The sequence below is a fragment of the Hipposideros armiger genome, unplaced genomic scaffold (genome assembly GCF_001890085.2).
Source record: "Hipposideros armiger isolate ML-2016 unplaced genomic scaffold, ASM189008v1 scaffold_1375, whole genome shotgun sequence".
Lineage (NCBI taxonomy): Eukaryota > Metazoa > Chordata > Mammalia > Chiroptera > Hipposideridae > Hipposideros > Hipposideros armiger.
Window position 1 is genome coordinate 69,065 of NW_017732725.1, and position 17,409 is coordinate 86,473.

At 33.8% G+C, this 17,409-nt stretch overlaps 1 pseudogene; it reads right to left on the minus strand.

The window, feature by feature from the left end:
• Window positions 1-347: 347 nt before the first annotated feature.
• On the minus strand, window positions 348-907 carry LOC109377360 (60S ribosomal protein L12 pseudogene; annotated as a pseudogene).
• Window positions 908-17,409: the final 16,502 nt, after the last annotated feature.

Consider the following 17,409-nt stretch of genomic DNA (forward strand, 5'->3'; position numbering starts at 1 on the left):
CCAGGTCCCACTTCCTAAATCCCTAGCAGTGTATATTCATTTCCTGGGGCTGCTGCGATAAAATACCACAAACTGGGTGGAAATTGATTGTCTCATAGTTCTCAAGGCTAGAAATGTGAGATCAAAGTGTTGGTAGGGTTACTTCCTTCTGATGGTGGTGAGAGAAAAGCATGCCTCTGGCCTAGCTTCTGGTTGTTTGTTGGCAGTCTTCGGTTCTCCCTGACTTGTAGAAAAATCACCCTGATCGCAGCCTTCACATTCATATGGCATTCTCCCTGAATTCAGTCCTGTGTCTAAATTTCCTCCATTTTTAAAGGACACCATTTATATTGGATTAGGAGCCCATTCTACTCCAGTGTGACCTCATCTGAAGTAAGCACATCTATGATGTCATGAGGGTGGCGGCCATCAACATTGCAGCCCACAGACTAGGCATTCCCCTGGATCTCCTTAATGCTTCCAGAGAGCTCTCTAGCTAAAGATTGGTGCTGCGTCTGTCAGGCAATGTTGACATCTCATCAAAAGTAATATTTCCACTGTATTTAATGTTTTGTTTTGTTTTTTCCTTCTATCTCTTGTTGGTTCTTTGAGGGCTTTGATAATCAGGGCAGAGGCAGAAGGTACCACCTCAATCTGGGCCTGTCTGTTCTGAATGGTCAGTTGCACTGTAATCCTCAGACCCTTCCAATCACTGGTTGCTTTGATGATGTCGTCACCAACCATTTTTTGGAGACAAACCTAGGGAGCCAATCTTGGGGGTCAGGGCAGACATGACACCAACTTCCCCACTGGTGCATCTCAGGTATACCAGTTTGCTCTTACTTGGGCCAAACTTAGGCAGCATGGTGGAGGCAGTTAGAGTTGGATGAACTCAGATTCAGCATGACCAAAGAAAGTTGTACCTAGGCCTCCTCACAGCCAAAGGTGAAAGAAAAAAGCAGTAATGGATTTTTGTTGAGTGTTGACTGTGTGCCAGGAAATGTACTATGTTTTTATATAAGAGCAAACCAAACAGAAATATTCCTGGAACTTATGTTAAGAGCAAAGGGAAATATATATATATATATATATAAATATATATATATATATATATATATATAGTAAAATAGTAGTTAGGTGATGATAAGGACTTGGGGGGAAAATGCTGAGAAAAAACTCAAGTAGAGTTTGGGTGACTGTATGTGGGGGAGGGGTGCTTGTAATACAAGTTTGGTCTTTAAAGTTCTCACTGAAAAAGCACCACATGAATAAAGACCTGGACACAAGGAAGAAATGACCCATGATTATATCTGGGAGAAAAGCTTTCCAGGCAACCGAGTAAGTAGTGAAAAGACTTTCAGGTGGAAGTTTGCCTGGGATGCTAAGAAGCAGAAAGGAGGCCACTTTGATCTGAGCAGAGCTGGGAAGAGTTAAGATAGAGATGGGTCACAAGAGGAAACAGTGTTCAGAGCACATAGAAACTTGTAAGCTATTGTAAGAATTCTAGATTTGGCCCTGAATGAGATGAGGAGCTATTAGGTAACACTGAGAAGTGGCAAGATCATACACTTTAACAAGTTACTCGGCTGCTGTGCTAAGAATAGGCTGAGTGGAGATAGGGAAGATGCAGGGAAACCAGTTAGAAGGCTATTGCAGTATGCCAGGCAAGAGATGGAGTTTGGACAAGGGTATAACAATAAAGGTGCCTGTTGGTCAGAACCTGAATGTATTTTAAAGATAAAGTCAAAGAATTTGCTGGGAATATTTTTTAAGATGCAACTATATTTCTTCACTGCTACTTTGATTTTCTCTTTGATTTTCTTAACTCTCATCAGTGGACCAGCTACAACTTCAGACTGCTTTTTTCATGGTAGAAAAATCAATGCTTACTGCTTCCTTGATAATATCCAGGAAAGAAAGAGGGCTTCGCTTTCTTCAACTATTGACAGTAAGTAATATCCTTAGCTTCTTTCTCAATGAAATAACTTTATTTACATTCACTATGATCAGGAGAATATCTTGTACTGGATTGCTTAGGTCTGAGTTATGGGCCCATTAACTGTGGCAGGAAACAGAATTTCCCTGATTGTCTCAATCCAACTGTTGTTCATAGAGTAGTCAAAATCACTAAATTAGCAAGGTGGCAACCAAATGGGAAAGAGGTAAAATAGATATTGGCAAGTCAAAACACAAAATCCACAACAAATATAATCCTGTGGTCTAAAAATTGTTTCAACTCATACACCTATGGCTTCCTGAGTAAATGTAGTCAGATATAAGCCAAATCATCAAAATATGTTCATTAAAATGCTTTGAAATAAGAAAAAGTAGATAAACATCACAGTGAATAAGCAAGTTACATTCATCTAGGTCAATGAATAATACCTTCAAGTCTTCTCTTGAAGAGTTGCTCACCCTCCGGTTGTTACATATGAATGTTTTTCTCCTTTGCTGGACATACAGAGGTATATATGGAAGAATGAGAAAAGAAGAGAAGAGCCCAATCAGATTTAATCATTTAAATAAAGAGTTTCTTATGTATATTTTACAGATGAATTAGGCAATACATCAGAGGAGGCTGCCTTATCTTTGACTCAGTAATCTTTGATTGTATTGTTAATCTTTGCCCTTACCAAATACTCAAGTTTAAGAATGATCTGGAGTATTGATATTATCTCAGATTATTTTACCCTCCTTTAAGATGTTGAAAACCATGGTTACCACAAATCCAGAAAATGGAAGGAGACTTAGGTCATTTGGAATCACAATATCACAATCTTGTTCTTGATCAGGAACTAAATTTCCATCTGAAAATAGCATCATTTAGTTTGGGTAACTAAATTCTACATCAGTTTAATCACCCTATAAATCTTAGTGATCTAAACAATTCAATATACGTTTTTCTATTTCAATTGATCAGGTAGTCTAAGCTATCTTGAAGATTCTCTACTGTCACAGTCATTATAGTGGTAATAATAAATAATTCAAAATTATAGATTCAAAGAGTGGAATGCCAGGGTCTGGAGGGAGTAAAAAGTGGAGAGTTACTTATCAATGGGCATAATGTTTCAGTTAAGTGAGATGATTAAGCTCTGGAAATCTGCCATACAGCATTGTACCTATTGTCAATAGTAATGTATTATATACATAAATCTGTTAAGAGGGTGGGTCTCATGTTAAGTGTTCTTACCACAATAAAATAAATAAATAAGAAATAATACTACCATCAATGAAAACAGCAATAGCTGACTCATTCACCATTAATGCACTCTTCTAAGAGCTTTACTTATTCAACTCATTTTGTTCTCACAATGGCATTATGGTCCCCACTTTACAGATAGAACAGAGGCATGAAAAGTTTAAATGGCCCAGAATTGAAACCAGTTTCTCTCCAGAGTCTATAACTATAACTGTCATGCTGGTAGAAAACTTTTATCTGTTGTATTATTTATTTATTTTTATACCACAAGAGTTATTATTGGAAGAAGTCAATATTTGTGGTGTCTCTGATTCCAAATATAGTGACTAACATTTTTAAAAAGATTTTAATGTGAGCTCTGTGTCACTAATTCAATTGATTTTACCATGTACAGCAACCACATTAAAAACAAGTAATTCTCAAACAAATCAACTTAATTGTCTAAATAGATATCACTTGTTCTAGTAAAATATAGAATAGTTGAGTTACATTGGTAATGGATACTTTAAACACCCCAGTTTAAAATAAATAAAATAAACATTTTAGTTTGTTAAGTTTCATTACTTTACTCTTTGTTTTCAATATATTGTGAAGAATTATGGCATATTTGAAAGATGCTAAGACTAATATTTTAGTATTAATTCTCTATGTTTTAAAGTTGCTTCATCTTTGAAATAAGAAAGGAGAACTAGATTATCTCTAATTTGCCTCTAGCTTTTACATTCATATAAAACTGATAAAAATATCTTAAAAATATGTTTCAAAACATAATTATATTATAAAATCAAAAGGCATCTGAACTGTACACTAAAACATTTATTTATATATTTTATATATAATGTATATGTACATATGTGTGTATATGCATGCACACACACACACTATTTTACATAATGTATGAATTTATTAATTAAGCAAATACCTTCTCTATCTCAGACAAATGACTGCAGGCTAAATTTCTGTGGGCAAAGTTAGAATAAACCTGTTAAAAACATAAATAGTTTTACTAGTTTTCTAAAAAGTAATATTATAAGATACCTATATGGTTTTAAGATTAAAATAGTGACATAGAACACAAAATCATCACATTAATTTTTCTTTTTTCCTATATAGCCCTTACGAAGTAGTTGTTTCTCATGTATTAACCTTGATCCAGGGGCTTTGGCCACACTTTAAATCTCAGGGCAGGTAAAATAGACACCTCACACAAAATATTGACAGAAATTCTGGCTTCTTACTGATATCGCTTTGTGTTTTATAATACTCATTGAGGGTAATAAGTCAAACTTTCATTACATAGTATAACGCTTATGTTACCTGGAAAAGTCTCATGCAAAACTTAGAAGCAGCCTTAAGAAGGAAAGTTCTATATTTGGAGTTAATGACTTAGATAATCATTCTGGTTGTATCTGTTTCCTGTGGATAATTTATTTAATCTCATCTTTGATTCCCTTATCTATAAAAAGACAATGAGGATGATGTTTACCAAAAGGGTTGTTGTTAGGAAGTCCCTAGTAGGCTAAAAAGGTATGATCTTCTTAGTAAATGAATAGAGTAAATGAATAGAGATATCTCTTAAGCACTACATCTACCTAGCTGCTCAATAATAAAACCAAAAATTGGTGTTAATTAAGCACCTATAATATCTATTATGCATCAAAATAAAAAACAAATAGATTTCCAATATTATGGCAAACTGTGTTGAAATGGGAAAGTCTTCTGCATAAATATATAGCAATAGATTAAATATAGCAATTTTTTAATTTAATTTTTAAAATTAGTTTCAGGTGTACAACGAAGTGCAATAGTTATATGTTTTTCCCCTCAAAGTGACAACCCCCTCCCCCAATCCACTGCCCCACTCCCCCCCATATCATACATATCTATTACAATTCCATTGACTCCACTCCCACACTATATTCCACATCCCATTACTATATATATATATATTCAATTATAGTTGACATACAATATTATACAATATCAGCTTCAGATGTACAGTCTAGTGATCAAGCCTCTACCCCATCCATGAAGTGGTCTCCCTAACAGGACATGTGACCACCTGACACCCTACAAAATATTTACAACATTATTAATTATATTCCCCAAACTGTCTTTCATATCCCTGTGGCAATCTTGTAGTTACCTATTTGTGCTTTCTAATCCCTTCCCCTCCTCCTTCATCCCATATAGCAATTTTAAAATATGCAATCAACCTCAAGTAGAAGAGATGAAAAACTCCAGGTGACAGGGAAGAACTAAACAAATGCCATTTCAATAAGGATGTTAGTTGATGCTGTGGAAACTTAGAGAGGCATTGGGCCAGATATAATCCCTAGGGTTATGGTTTGTGATTTTAATAAACAGCAGAATACAGGAGATGAGACCTTGGAGCAGAGTAAAGTGAGGATGTGAAATCTAGCTGCCTGTACTAATGTGATATGCCAGAAGGACTCAACTCTGCTCTAAAATGAGGGGAGTAAAGCTCCCATCTTACCCTGAGTCTTGCATAGTTTGGGGTTCATAGTAATACTATTTATGTAGAATAGGAATGTCAAGAGAGGAAATATGAAAGTTGGTCCAAGACTAGCAAAATTCTAGGGAGTCCAAAAAAGCGCAAAAGTTTGCATTATGGAAAGTTTCAGAACCCAGGGTTCAAGGGATGCTCACAGGAAAGAAAAAGAAAGAAAAGAAGAAAAAAGTAAAAATAAAAATAAAACCACAACAGGAGGTGAGCACAGGAAAAAGAAAACTGATAAACCATGAAATTGGACCCCTAACTTACACCACTCAAGAAAATTAATCGAAATAGATCAAATACTTAAATATAAGACCTGAAACCATAAAACTCCCAGAAGGAAACCTAGGGGAAAATTTCCTCAACATTGGTCTTGGCAATGATTTTTTTTTTGGCTATAACACCAAAAGCACAAACAACAAAAGAAAAAATCAACAAGGAGGATTACATCAAACTTAAAGGCTTCTGCACAGCAAAAGTAACAATCAACAAAATAAAAAACTCAACCCACTGAATTAGAGAAGATTTTCATAAACCATATATCTGATAAGGGATTAATATCTAAAATATATAATGAACTCATGCAACTCAATAGCAAAACAAACAAATAATTTGATTAAAAACTGAGCAGAGGAACTAAATATATAATTTTCCAAAGAAGACATCCAACAGGAAAACAGTACATGAAAAAATGCTCAACATTAGTAATCGTCAGAGAAATTCAAACCAATACCAAGATGAGATGTTACCTCACACCTCTAAAAATGACAATCATCAAGAAGACAAAAGATAAGTGTTGGTGAGGATGTGGAGAAAAGGGAACATTTGTGCACTGCTTGTGGGATTGTAAACTGATTCAGCCACTATGGAGAATAGTATGGAGGTTCCTCAAAAAATTAAAAATAGAACCACCATATGATCTGGCAATCCCATTTATAGATATATATCCAAAGGAAATGAGAACAGGTAACTGAACAGATGTATGTACTCCCATGTTTATTGCAGCATTATTCATAATAGTCAAGGTACGTAAACAACCTAAGTGTCCACAAAAGCTGTGATATCTATATCTATATCTATCTATATCTACTATATCTCTATCTTTATATATCTCTATCTCTATATATCACATCTTCTTCACAGACACACACACACACACACACAGTGGAATATTATTCAGCTATGGGAAAAAAAGGAAATCCAGCGGTTTGCAGCAACAGCAGGGATATGCCTTCAACTTGGTTCCTAGGATGAAGACGTAGAGCAAAGCTGCACAGACAAAGGAACATCAGCAAGACAGCAAGCATTATTTTTGTCAGACATTGAGATTTGGGAGTTGTTATCACACAGAATGTAGCAAAAGCTGGTAGATATACTAGGTCAATAATAGTGTCCACCAAAATATTTACTATACCATATATTATATTAATAGATAAGATAATAAGTAATTTAATGAATAGAAATTCTTACTACCATATCTGAATATAGTAAGCTCTTGATGAATAAGAAGCATTGACTTCTTTTGTTGCTTATCTTCACCCATCCACTTCCTCTTTCTTCCTATCAGAACCTCACTTTTATTCAGGTATAATAGCGCTCCCCATGCAGCTCACATGGCTCAGGGAAAATGTCCCTATCTCTTAGCTCTGAGAAAGTCCTGATTGTTTTAACAGCCCCATTCTGCCTTGTCTGGAATTGATTAAGACTGGGCAAGTGATTCAATTTCAGCCAATAAGAACCAGAGAGAAGTTTGGTAGAAACTTCTAGAAAAATTGTTGCTAACAGTTAACAGAGAGTCATGAAAATCCTTTCTTCCTCTCCTGTCATATGTTTGTATATGAACAAGAAAGAATACAACTTCAATTACTACTAGCAGCCACCCAATCATCTAGGGTACCTACTAGTTGGGGATACAGGAAGTACCTGGGTTTTTTATGATGATGTTGAGATATTAGGCCAACCAGCTCTGAGAACTTCTCTCTATCTGGAGCTTGTATTATTTGAGCCAATGACTTTCCTTATTGGTTAAATTAATTTGAATCATATTTCCTGATACCTGTAGCCCAAAACATGTTAAATCCATAAATAGTTTTTTTTTTTATTGTCTAACTTCCCATCACATAGAATTGTATAGATTTTTGACCCTCATCTGTTGTATTCTTGCCATAAGGAATTATTTGCAGAGCAGCTTATGTTCATTCTCTTCTATTTATCTGAAACACCCTCCTCACCCATTTGACTGATTGATTTAGTCCCCAGGTAAGCCCTTTTAAAACTCTGGCTTTATATTTTTCATAGCAATAAAAATTTATGATGCTGTACTAGCAGATATGCTGTTTAACTATAACTGCTAATGCTTTGACAAATGCATTCTCATCTTTTCAGCCCTTTTCAAAACTTTATTCGAGGATATTTTATACCAAATAAAGTATTACATTAATGACTATCAAAGAATATACATTTTATTCAAAATGTATACTATTTATGTTTTGTACATAATATCCCCTGCATGATCAGAATACTGTATCAATAGACTAAAATATAAACTAACCACATAGTTAATTTGTTTTAAACTAAATCCACACAAACTCCCCATGAATCAGAACGATTTTGATTTTATGTTAGAGATTGCCCAACTAAGAGTGACTTAATTTTTTTGTTTTATAATAAAATGTCTGAAGGTAGGTGTTCCCAGGATAGATTCAACAGGTGAACAATGTCAGGGTGCTGGGTTGGCTTCTCATTGATTCTCTTGACTTTTCTTCATAGTCCAAAGATGAGCGCTATAGTTCCACATGACTTCCTCAACTTACACCATTCAAAGTCAGAAGCAAGGGCAGTCTCAAACTTTTTAAATATTTTCTACCTTTTTTTTTATCAGAAAGGAAGATATTCCCTCAGAAAAATCACAGCAGGCTATTCCTTCCAATTTGTGGCAAACCCAAACCAAGCATAGCCAAAGTATTATCACCATAGACTGGCCTTCCATCCCTTATACTGATGTTCAAGATCTGAACAAAATTTGAGCTCTGCTGATAAATGAGAAGATGATAATGGCTGAGCACAGGCAACCAATAATATATGTCCCTTACCATCTCCTACATGAGATATAATTTAGCTCTGTTTCTCTGAAAAAACTCTTTTCTTCCACCAAAATCTACCACTTACCACTCTAGATAATCAGTTATTTTCACCTGCTTCAAATGACAAGTGGGTTGTCAGCACAAACCAAGGGGGGAGGGAGGAACTAGCATGAAAATCAATGCCTCCACAAATCAGTCACCTATGATAGAAAAGGTCACCAAATCCAGGGTATTCAAAACTCTGTGATTTAACAATGTATATTCCCTAAAAGAATGGCATTTTAATATAAAAAAATAGAAATGGCATAATCTCAAAATGAGAGTTCTAATGAAGAGCAGTGCAGTTGTAACTTACATTGATAGTGGATAGATGGATGGAGAGATCTGGAGAGATAGTAGATGGGAAGAAGGGAGGAAGGAACAGAGGCAGGAAAGGAGGGTGGCAGGGAGTGAGGGAAAGAGGCAGGGAGGAAGAAGGAAATATAGATACATAGATACTTGTAATCTTGTTAATATTCCTTTGGACCAGCACTGATCCTCAGCTTAACAGTGTAAGTTAGCTAAGGACAAATTAGAAGTAATATCCAAATAAACTGAAGCAACAAAGAGTAAGATTTGAATAAATACAAATCTCTTTGTACAACTATTCTCATATCATTTCTCTCAAAATTACACTCCCAGACTTGAATTAAAATAATCCAACTTTGATAGTCTCCTTTTTCTAATAAGTATCTTTTAACTCATTATCTTGTCTTGCTCTTATAAATTGATGTATTCCTTTGTCTAGTCTTCTAACACGTATCGAACATATATTGCATATAAGGCATAGTGATATGTGATTAAAGGATATAATGATTTACTCATATAGAACCAGGTCTATTCTGTCAATTACTTTCCTCAATCCCCAATTCTGTTCCTTCATGTTTTCAGAGTATTAACATATCTTGCTTAAAACTTATCAAAGAAAAGGAAGACCTTTTCATTTTAATTTTCTGGCTTAAGTTCTTTGTGTTATTTACTCTGTGTGGGCTTTCTTTTTTTACAATAGCATCTTTTTTACCATATTTAGAAGAATCTTTTTTTTTTTAATGTTAACTTATAAGGGTAGCTTTACAATCAGGAACAGCCTCTCTTGTTACTTGCTCTCATAGTGTTCTGTGCTTCATAGCACTTACCACAAGAGTTAAATTATGGCTTGATGTTTATCTTTCCTACAAGCCTTGAGGGCACAGTCTGAACCTGTTAGTTCATTATATCTCCAGTAGTAGGGACAGTTCCTTAAATGTTGTTAGAACTTAATCAGTTTTTATTGAAGGAATAAGTGAATGAATCTATAACCCTACTCAACTTTAACTTCTCATTCTCTGCTAATCAGTGATTAACTTCCATTAATGCAACAAATATTAATTAAACAAAGATTAAATGAGTTATAGGCCAGGCAATGCAGAGATAATGTTTGACTTCAAGGAGCTCACAGTACAGTGAAACTTATTTTATCACATTTAAAACCTTGATTCTGACTTTTTAAACAGACAACACTGGTGCCTAATGTAGCTTATCACACTCAGTCATAGTACTGCCTGTACATTATTTTTCTTTGAGTATTTTAAACACAGTTGGAACATAATGAAATCGCTTTATTTTACAATCAAAGCAATGCAACACTTTCCTGTCAAAAAGTCATACAGAGAAATAAGAAGCTGGAGGAAAATATTAGAAAAAGGAAAAGGTCATGCAAAGGGCCATCAGAGCCATTCGTGATGTCACATGCTCATGGAGTGGAAGTTGGAGAATTGGAAGCACACATGAATGAAAGACACGTCAGAAGTATAAAAATAATAATCACAGTCACATTGATGATATTTCTTTCTAATCAAGTGGTAGAATCTATTAGCATTATTAAATAATGTTTTTAACTTGTAAATATAGTGTTTTTGATAATATTCTCCAAATATCCTTCTCATGCCTCAAGATCTCATTCAAGTGCCAGATCTTTTAAGAAGTTTTCAGTGATTCCTTTGGCTAGATGAAATCTTATATACTAAAAGTGTAGGAAGTGTAGTAAGTAAAGAGTAAAGTCAAGATATGATTGGAGATGTGTAGATCATATAAAAATGTGTTTATCAAATGTATTGGTCAGTTATTAGTAATTAGTTTTTATAACTAATAATAACTAAATAGTTCCCTTCTTAAGAACTCACAGTGCGATTTAATAGTACTTCCTCAATTGTCCTTATCATTTTTTCCCTTGTATTCATACCTTTCTTCTCTATTGTGTTATAAGATTAAATCTTATTAATCAGTTTGTACTTTACAACATTACACTGAACAAATGACTGCCCATAAAACTAAAACCCAAATCACTGAATTGACCTTTATTAACAAATGTTTTTATCATAAACAAATGGACATAAATTTGGCTTCCCCCTTCACATCAGCCAAAGAAGGATTTGGTGAAATTTAGCAAATTTTATTTAGTCATAAAACAAACATCTGATTGACCCTGTGTAGCACGTAGTTTTCCAAATTTGGTTTGGGATCATTAATGTTCTGCAGAAGTTCCCCAGATAAACATATTTATTCAGTAAGTCAACAAATAGAATGAATTCAATGACTCCCATGTGAGAAGACATATGAGAATAAAATGGTGAATATGATATACATTATTTACCCAGCTCACATAAAACTTATACTCTAGTGGGGAACACGGTCATTAGCTGTAGTTGTAATGCTTGTCATATGAAAGTGATTGTTTTTGCTTCTAAACTAAATTAACATTTAAAATATGGAGGTTAATGGTAAATAACAACTATCATTTATAGAGCCTTTGCTATGTGTCAAGTACATACATTGTAAGCACTTATTTAGGTATTATTTTATTTGATATTCATACAATCTAAATAAGTAGATAGTATTTATATTCTATAGATGAAGATTCTGAGGCATTGACTGGTTTTTTTAAAAACGCCAACATTCAGACAATCTTTAGCAGAACCAAGATTTGAACCTAGGCCTGCTTGACTTCGATGCCTTGTTCTTCACCTCATAACCAGTGTATTTCCAACTGGTTACCCCTTTTGGGTATCATCTGGAGTTTTGTATTTATTAATTAATTTTGCATGGGAGGGAGAAGTATGAGTTTTGTACCTGTTATATTTCATTTTCCCCATCATGTTTAGGACTATAAATGCCCTTACAATATCCAAGATCCCAAGTGTTTCTTGACATGATATTGAAAATGAATATGTGAATGACCGTAGTTCAAGAGGGCAATGAAGAGAATAAGTAGAATTTAGAACTACTTAAAGGTAGTCCAAGGTTATTACTATTAGGATTTTGTGACGATAAGGCATAATTATTCTGATTCGTTGCTGTTTCAAGACTCTTTATATATTCCTTTATAAACACTTGTGGTTGCTTGGATTAATTATGAGAATGTAATTTAAGATACCATGTCCTAAGTTGATAACATATATTTTTGAGAACTGAAAACAAAAGACTGATTGCTCCTCTGTCCCATGATGTAAACAGAGAATTACCAAAATCCTCAAGGGAAGTGCTTTTGTGTCAGAGTTTTATGAGGGGGTTAATAATGATTTTCCTGTCCCCATGGGCAATAATTGTTATAATATCCACTGCCGAAACTAAGAACAGGGCTAGAACATATTCTCATATTCTCTGGAACATATATATTCTATGAGTATTCTCTACAGTTGCACAAGCACATACTCTCCTTAGGAGCTTTAAGATCTCCTGAGCTTTGTGGGGTACATACAGCACTGCCAACTGGGTTACTATTCGACAGTGGATGATTTTCAATGTAAATTGGCAAGAACTTAGAAATCTTCCCTCTTTTGTGAAAAATACACCCTTACTAAAAAGGGGTTCACTATTGAATTTTCTGTTTTTGAACTCATAATTCTTTTTTTTAATTTTATTTTTATATTAGTATCAGGTATACAAAATAACATAATGATTAGACATGTACATCCCTCACAAAATGATAACCCACCCCCCAAATCTACTACCCGTCTGACATCACATATAGCTGTTACAATACCAAATTGACTATATTCCCTATGCTGTGCTTTACATCCCATGACTATATACAAGTTTATAATTACAATTGACATTCAATATTATTCTATTTCAGCTTCAGGTGTACAGTGCAGTGCTAAGGCATCCACACAATCTATGAAGTGATCCCCCTGATAAATACAGAGCCCATAGGACACCCTACATAGTCTTTACAACGTAATTGATTATACCCCCCATATTGTATTTCATAATCCCATGACTATTTTGTGACTACCAATATGTACTTCCTAAGCCCTTCACCTCTAATCCATCCCCCAAACCCCCTTCCCTTCTAGCAACCATCAGTTTGTTCTCTGTATCTATGAGTCTATTTCAGTTTTGTTGGCTCGTTTATTCTGTTCTTTAGATCCCACATGTAAGTGAGATCATATGGTATTTGTCTTTCTTAGTCTGACTTATTTTACTTAGCATAATATTCTCTAGTTCTATCCTTGTTGTTGCAAATGGTAAGATTTTTTTTATAACAGAGTAATATTCCATTGTATAAATGTACCACAATTTCTTTATTCGGTCATCTATTGATGAGCATTTTGGTTGTTTCCATATCTTGGCTACTGTGAATAGTGCTGCAATAAAGATTTTCAAATTAGTGCTCTGGATTTCTTTGGATAAATACCCAGGAGTGGAGTTGCTGCATCATAAGGTAATTCTATTTTTAATTTTTTGAGGAACCTCCATACTGCTTTCCATAGTGGCTGCACCAATCTGCAGTCCTACCAACAATGCACAAGGGCCCCTTTTCTCCACAACCTCACCAGCACTTGTTTGTTGATTTATTGATGATAGCCATTGTAACAGGAGTGAGGTGGTATCTCATAAAATACTTCTATTGATGTGTTCTTTCAGAACCAATCATGTACCTTGATAAATTATTTATTTTTTTCCCATATGTACGCTGATCATCCTCATAAACTGATTTTCTCTCCCCTACTCCAGAAACTGGTATGTGGCCATTGGTTCCTTTGTTGCTAGTTATAAGAAATCTAATCATTTCCTCAGATTAGCCCCTTTGTGGTAAAGATTTGAGAGTCACAGGGCTGAATCACATTTTGGCTTTTGATTCCCATAATCTCATCACCTGGTATTCTTCCTCAAACTATCTAATTCCCTGGGATCGCTTTAATTTTTCACTAATACCCAGTATCTTAGTCTCTGCCTTTCTCTTTGATTTCCTGTTCATGCCAGTTGTCAGCACTGCCACTGCCTACTTTATTTTGCAGAATAATGTATCCAGTATGAGCTTCTACCCTAAGCTCTCAAACCCTTGTCCATTCCAGTACTCAGGAAAAAAAATGAATAAATAAATAACTCACCCCAGCCACCATGAATCATCGCATCCTAGAAAATAATGAGAGTTGTAAATAATTTTCAAAGATTTTTATACATTCTACCCCCCTTACAGGGCTGATCATATTTCAAGGGATTGCACTCTACTTCTCTATGTCTTCCATGCTTCTTTGCACTAGGTCAACACTCTTCTGTATGTTGTCTTATTTGTTTAGATGGAATAGACCATCTGGGAAAGGAAATTAGTTTGGAAAACTTCCTTATCTCCAGAGCTTTTGGAAAGGGGTATATTATCGAGTTGTTCATAACTGGAAGGGGAGAATCCAGTAGCCCATCTTTGTTGGGAGTTTTTCAAGCAACATCTGTGTGAACTCATTGGATTTGATGCTCCTGGAAGCCAGATACATGTTTGGTCTATATTTATCATTATGGTGAAAGGTCATGGGAATTTAGAAGCAGAAAGATAGACTCGCATCACTGTTCTATGTTGTGCAGAAAGTAAGACAAGACTGTAAGCTGGTGGGGAAATGGTGGGGGGGGCAGTGGGAGGAACAACAGCACATGTACATGTTCTGCCCACATTTAAAAGCTTATCTGTGTTGCACTTTTGTTTACCTTGCCTGAAAGATAAGTTAAGCGAGTTTAAGGCAAAAATGCTTTGGGCTCTTGTAGGTATTCATTAAATATGCTGAACATCATTTTATACAATTAACCATACACTCAGTAGGAGTAAAATTTGAAAACAGAACTCAAAAAGCTTTCTGTTTTATAGTCATTTTTATGCAAATCAGATTATGTCTTATAATTTTAAAAAAAAGTTACATTAACTGGTATAGAAAACACAATGGTGAAAGCGCAAATAAAAAGGGATTTTTATGTAAATCATTTTGGTGTAGATGACAGCTGCAAAATTTAAATACATGTTGTGGATAACATAAGCAGACAGTTCAGTTTTTAAATTAAGGAATTTTTAATGTAATAACTCTGCCACCTATATAAAATTTTCATTTATTTCCAAGGGAGTAAAAAAATCTCTTTATACTAAATGTTAGCACAAGCATGGAAATCTTAAATTAGCCACCTATGTACTTTAGAAAAATAGGAATATATCTTGACATATTTAGAAATATACAATACATAAAGGTTAAATAGCAATGGTAAAATCTTGCTGGTCATTTTAGATATGCGTTTAATATCATACAATAACTTGCTAGGCTTTAGAAGATAGTGTCTGCATCCTAATCCAGTATCTATTTACATAATGAAATTAAAAACCATTTTCACTGTTTTAATACTGTAAATAAATTGCATTCATAATGATTTTCATATTGTCTATTCTCAACACACCTAAATTCTTACCTATTATTTTTGAATGCTTTGTAGTACATAGAGAAACTACTATAGAGAAACAAATGCTATTTGTTTTTATTTCAAATAAACTATCAAGCTTAAAAAAAATGACTGACAGTCAACTGTATTTGATTTTCTTTTCTTATGTAGGAACAAATACAATAAGTAACCCAAGCTCAGAGATATTGGTCTATGGCATTTTCAAGCAATGAAACTAAGAAAATGTTATTGAGTTTGAATATTACACAATGTGAATTGTCAGTGTCTGGTGGGAAGACTACGGTTATCAAAAATGGTTTGGTTATATCCACATAATGCCAATTCCTGTCTGAACGCTAAACACCCCTTTAAATCAACTGGATAAAGGTTAGTTTATTGATGTAGTTTAAATCCAGGAGAATATCAAAGATTCTCAGATCTGTGACATTTTTCTTCACAGAGAAGTGAGGAGAAGGAGATTGGGGTTGGGGTTGTGGGGCATTGTAATGAATTGAGAAAACGTCAACAAGTTTTCTTTTTGCCACTAAATTTCATAGGACTTAACTAAAAACTGATTTTCTATAGGGAAAATTTTGACTTCTATATTTTTAACTCATTTCTGGTTATTTTATTGCTGCAGATAAAAGATATGGAACAAGACCATCTTTCCCATTTATAGGTAACAATGTAGACCCGCTGCATTTCAACTTTCATGAAAAGGCATAATAAAAATTTCAATTTAATAATTATTGCAGATATACAAATTAAATAATGAAATATGCTTGTCTATTAGATTGGGAAGGCTGAAAAGATGATTGGTGCTAAGGGTTAACAGTGGTGTGAAAAACAAGAATTTTGATACACAATTGGTGACAACATGAATTAGTTTAACATTATAAGATTGATCTTGGTGCTATTTATCAAATTTTTGGATATGTATGATTTTCATACTGTCAATAATATTTCTAAAAAATATGCTATAAAAAGTCTTACATAAGAATGCAAAGACATATATACAAGGATATTTATTGCAAAATTGTTGCAATAGTGAAAAATTACAATTCACCTAACAACCATTAATATGAATGATGTTACATTAATTATGGTATTTCTATGCAATGGGAGTCTATAAAGCCTATAAATAGAACAGGATATCATTATATTAGAACAGAAATAGAAGAATATTTTATCATACATTGTTGAGCAAAAGGCAAGATATAAGACAATATACATAGTAAGAATACATTTCTGAGGGGTAAAATTAATAATATAGCTGTATGTTACTATGTGCTGAGAAAAATTCAACAGGATACACTACACTAATAACTGATTATTTCAAATGAAAAAAATTGTGAAATAATTTTATATTTTACTTTATAAAATTTTATTGCTTGAGGTTGTAACAATAAACATATTACTTGTGATCAGAAAAAATAAAAATAGAAAAAAGTCAGAGAAACAATTAGTTATTTTTTATATATTCTTTTCATTAATAATACTGTATTATCAGTATTCTTTTTTCACAAATTTTCAGATTATTGAATTCTTTGTTGTATCTTTATCAAAAAGCCCATCTACTACAAAAAGAGCTAATTTTGCTTGGTTTTCTACCTTTTATGTCTCAGATTTAAATTTGTAATTGTTAGCTGAATGTTTGGAACACCATTCATTATTCAAGATGAATCATGCTATCAAGAGAGAAGATTTTAATCAAATAATAATCATTAATGCTATCTATTAGTGTGCCCTGTCATAAAAAATAACTCATTTAGATGAATGAGTTCATTATTTAACTGATGGAGGTCTGGTATTGAAAGAGATTTTTACCTACATTGACTCTGCAAATATATTAGGGACATCAAAAATAATAACTAAAGTATCTTTTTGTTTATTTTACCCAGAAGCTATCAGTCAGT